We start from the raw sequence: 5,250 nt of genomic DNA on the forward strand, positions 1-5,250 counted from the left end.
TCCCGAAGGTTTCATTCTGTTTGGACTCCGTTTGATATTCCTTTTCTGTGAAACACTGAAATAGGCAAGAAAACAACAATTTGGGCTGGGCCTCCAGTTAATAGGTTAGTCCCAAAAATAATATAAAAGTGCTTAGTAAAGTCCATTAAACATCCAAAATAAGTAATATAATTGCATGGAACAATAAAAAATTATAGATATGTTGGAGACGTATCAAGCATCCCCAAGCTTAATTCCTGCTCGTCCTCAAGTAGGTAAATGATAAAAACAGAATTTTTGATGTGGAATGCTACCTAGCATATTTCTCAATGTAATTTTCTTTATTGTGGCATGAATGTTCAGATCCAAATGATTCAAGATAAAAGTTTAATATCGACATAAAAGTAGTAATACTTCAAGCATACTAACAAGTAATCATGTCTTATCAAAATAACATAGCCAAAGAAAGCTTATGCCTATAAAATCATATAGTTAGGCTATGCTTTATTTTTTTCACACAAAATGCTCCCATCAAGCACAACCCCGGTTTCAGTCAAGCAATTGGTTCATACTTTTTAACGCGTTTCAGCTTTTTCAACTCTCACGCAATACATGAGCGTAAGCCATGGATATAGCTGATCAATTGTAAGTGTAGAGGGGGTTTTATGCCCGAACTGCGAGTGTCGTGTTCTCCACAGGGACTAGGCGATGACAATCGTGCTCGGCTAAAGCTAGATCAGATGAAAAGGTTTTTGATATTGCAAGACAAACAAAAGTAAAGCAAGTTTGTTCCAGAAAATCATTGACAAATAAAATGTACTCACTATATTTTTGGTGTTTTTATTTGTTTTACTTTGGGAACTAAAATACTAGCACAGGCAGACATGAGAAACAAGGAAAACTACAAGACACCAACACATAAATGTTTAGCAACTAGTATGAAAGAGAAGAATTAAGATCAAGGGACATGACCAGAAGTACTTCACATCACAAGCATATATATATTCACACGTACATAGCTAACACAGGGACTAAGAATTAAAGATGTTCAAACAACTCATTTAACAGAGAGCACAAACAACACAAATTGATCGCAATAGGTAATCACAATATCATGGGAAACTAACTGACAGAAAATTCACATATATTGAAATAGTAAAACAGATTACCAATTATCAAGTCTCCACTCTAAATGTTCACAGAAATTACACACACACACACACACATGTACACGCACAAAAACGGTTCTAGTTCTTGCAAATCAACAGAATACATCCAGACAAGGACAAGTCCGAATTTCACAGGAACCCGCTCACATCTAATACATAGAAATTTCAGAGAGGGAGAGAGAACAGTAGCGAGTGTTGGAGAAGGAGAAAGTGATTCAGAAGAAGCAGGGAAGCAGCGAGGTAGGCGAAGAATAAGCAGTAGCAGAGGTACAGAGAGAAGGAGCAGCAAGAAAAGTTGGGGACCGGCAGCAGGAAGTGAAGGGGAAGGAGCAGCAGGGGGACGTTGGGAGGAGGAGAGGTTCAGAGAAGAGCTTCGGCAAGGAAGAGCAGCAGGGGGCGCAGGAGATGAAGAGCAGCAACAGCTTTAGGGGAAGCAGAGCAGGAGAAGCAGATAGAGGAGCAGCAGTAGGGGCGTGGGAGAAAGCAGCAGCAGTTGGAGGCGCGCGGGGGATCAGACGCCGGCGACCCCAATGGCTGGTCCAGGGCGTGAGTAGCAAGGGGAAGCAGCAGGGAGAGGTGGATGGGTGGTGTGGCGCTGGTGGATGGAGGTGATGGTGGTACTGGGTGTTGTTAGTGTAGTGGATGGAGACTGCTGGCGCACCACCATACTGGCCTGGCCGTGGCGGCGGCCGGAGGTGGAGAAGGAGGGATGAGGGAGAGAGATGTGTGCCAGGCCCGATGGGGAATGGAGCCGATCTAGGGATTTTGATCCCCTCCTGATCCGCAAACTTTACACATTATCCCTCCTCCTTCTCTTCTTTCTTCAGAAGAAGGTCCTCTCACTTCTTTAGCAAGCCCCCTGGTTACTTCTTTTCATCTCACTCAAGTATCTTCTTCCTTCTCTTCTTTTCTTCACTCTTCTCGATAACCACCTAGACAGAATCGTGACGATTATTGGTGCCTTTGCGCACATTTCTGCAAGATATACCAAAGACTAGTAAATGTTCTTTTTTTATGATTATCAAGCAATATTCAATCAATCATGGCAAGAATGGACAGATATATCATGATAGATGCTACATTTGAGTACCAAAATTATATATGTGAAATATACTTATGGAAGTTCCCCCACACTTAAATCTTTACTTGTCCTCAAGTAAAGGCATATGATAAGAGCAAGATAGTGAATAGTCAGCTGACTAGAGAATACCAAGTGAAGTAGATCTCTAAACAGTGCATGCTTTGGACTTAGCTAGTGAAAATTAATGGGTAGGAGTACTTCAAAGCGGTAAGATACTAGTAAGCATGACCATTTTAAACTTTTACAATGATAAAAGAGGATCAACAAGTTTAAATGATGACTGCGCCAAATGGTTCCTAAAGAGAGCATGATCCCGAGAACAAAAAGAACTGGAATTAAATCTCTTATTTGCAGAAATATGACTTTGTGGTTGAACCACTTATTGAATTTGAAAGAAACACACATATTATTTTATTAGTCTCACCGAAGGAACATACCACCGATCCCGAGAACATGGTATACACCTGGCTTAACCAATTTTTATTAACTTTTTTGTTTGTCTCCCCAAAGGAACATACCACCGATCCCGAGAACATGGTATACACCTGGTTTGACAATTACATTTTTATTATTATTAATTACTGCCCAAGCTAACCCGATTTCACATGCCACCGATCCCGGGAACATGACATGCTACTGTAGGTAGCCAGACTTGTTTATTCATTATTACTTATCTTAAATGAACAACGCATAAGAGCAAAAACAGGAATCATCACTTCTCCATGTCTGGTTCACATCCTATCGATCCAGGGAACATAGCATGCTAATCCATAGTGGTTAGGTGATTGCTCTCAATGGGAAGACACTTGGCACAAATTCAGCATCTAAACATGGTGATCTAGGTGTATCGAGGTAAAAGCAGAACATGATTAAGTTTTCTAGTGTACTAGGGATTTGAGCACTCAAAACTAGTAACTTTCACTAATTTCAGCAAAGCAAGCAATATGTAGATCACTAGTTTACATGGCATTCAACAATCAGTTCGCATATTCTCATCAAGCACCATATGTCAAATAAAATTCAGTGGGGCAATATTTAAGACATGGCTTAAGCAACCCAAATAACATTTGATTTCAGCATGTATCAATGGATGATATACTCAGAATGGGTCATGAAACAGCTCACCGGGCTTTATATAGGAAGTAGCACTCGCTCAACGCTCTCTAAACTGCAGCTCTTCTCTTTTTGCTTCTCTATCCCCATGCCTGCTCCAGCTTCACTCGTCTTCGCGTGTGCCCATTGCTTCTCCTCATCACCATGCCGTGAATCCACCAGGATCCCAGGGAATGTCATCTCGAACTCGGTTAACTCGCAGTAAATGGTACACAAGCATCAACCTAAAAGAACACTCAACAACCAAGCCAATACAAGTGATAGAGAGAATGCCCTCTAAGTCATCGATAGAGTACCCTATCATATAAGTATATCTATTGATCAAATCAGGAACATGTATCAACAATAAGTCACATGGGGCATAGGCAATATCAGCGATATGACATGTCTTGTCCAGAAAGCTGAGATCATACCTGAGATAGTTAGGAAGAAGCTTCAGGACTACCTCAATTGAAGATACCAAGTGAGGTGTGATAGTAGAAATTTCAACCGGACTCGTGTCAACAAGTGAAATATTAGAGCTTGGCTTCTTGACATCTAGAGCAACCTCATCATAATCAACAATGAAGGTTTCCATCTCAGGCTCAAGTGTTGAGGAATCGATGTGGCTAATGTCATCAAAGGTGAACTTCTCCATGTCTGGTTCAGGCAGCACATGATTTATATCAACCACAGGTGACTCCTCAGTATCAAAGGTAACTAACTGCAGCTCTGGTTCATCCACAAAAGAATCATCACAATGCAAAACTGAATCTCGAACACTAGTATTCATATGATCTGCAATGTGTGTGTCAACTAGGCTAGTGTCATCATCGTCAAAGATAATCCATGAAAGCTCAATCTTGTCACACAGAGAAACTGGTTCTGGCTTTTGTGTAAGACATTCTTGCTGAGGTTAAGTGTGGTGACAGCAAACCAACAAATCTGAGCTGGGTCTCTCACTCTACCACTGAAGTTGGTGGAAAGCTATGCTCTCAATCAGCAAAAAGGCATCATCAAGTGTCTTGTTTATAATAGCTCCACCCGCTGCCATATTGACGTAAGCTCGAGTGTCCAAAGTCAACCCTCTATAGAATATCTGCAGTTCTAACCATCTCTCGAGCCCATGATTAGGACATCTCCTGAATAAGGCTTTGTTTCTCTCCCAAGCATCATACAAGCTCTCACCTTCACGCTGGATGATATTGAAGATCTCATCTCGAATTGCAAACTGCTTGTGTAGTGGGAAATATTTATCCAAGAAAGCTCGTGATATCTCGTTCCAACCAAATGATCTTGATGGCAAGGATCGATACCAAGCACGAGCATCATCTCGGAGAGAGAATGTGAATAGCATGCACTTGATAACATCTTGAGGAACTCCATGGTACTTTACTGTATCTGAATACTCCAGGACTCGGAGCAAGTGCTCGTAAGGATCTTCAATAGGCAACCCTCCAAACTGATGTTGTTGAACCAAAGCAATAAGACCAGGCTTTAGCTCAAAATTTTCCGCCTCAAAAGACGACCAAAGTGGCCCTGTGAAATAGCATTGGCTGCTTGGCCTCCAAACATCACGAAGCATCGCCATATGTCCACCAAGTGTAACTATCAATCAACCTGCAAATAGTTCAGATTTCCTACGCACACTCATAAACAGTAAATACTAGTCAGAATGTTAGTATCCTAATAAGCCGAAGCAACAAGAAGGAAAAAATATAAAAGAAACACAGAAAAAGAAATACATGATGAATTAAACACGAAACTAAAATAAACCTAGTCTATAGCTAACATAATCGCTCGACGCTAGTCCCCGGCAACGGCGCCAAAATGATCATTTGTAAGTGTAGCGGGGTTTTTACGCCCAAACTGCGAGTGTCGTGTTCTCCACAGGGACTAGGCGATGACAGTCGTGCTCGGCTAAAGCTA

At 41.3% G+C, this 5,250-nt stretch overlaps 1 non-coding gene across 1 annotated transcript; it reads left to right on the forward strand.

Moving 5' to 3' along the window:
• The first annotated feature begins 4,442 nt into the window (after window positions 1-4,442).
• On the forward strand, window positions 4,443-4,546 carry LOC123150882 (small nucleolar RNA R71). The gene has a single exon (XR_006475391.1). It is a non-coding gene; the product is annotated as a small nucleolar RNA R71 (small nucleolar RNA).
• Window positions 4,547-5,250: the final 704 nt, after the last annotated feature.

This window comes from Triticum aestivum, chromosome 1B (genome assembly GCF_018294505.1).
Source record: "Triticum aestivum cultivar Chinese Spring chromosome 1B, IWGSC CS RefSeq v2.1, whole genome shotgun sequence".
Classification (NCBI taxonomy): domain Eukaryota; kingdom Viridiplantae; phylum Streptophyta; class Magnoliopsida; order Poales; family Poaceae; genus Triticum; species Triticum aestivum.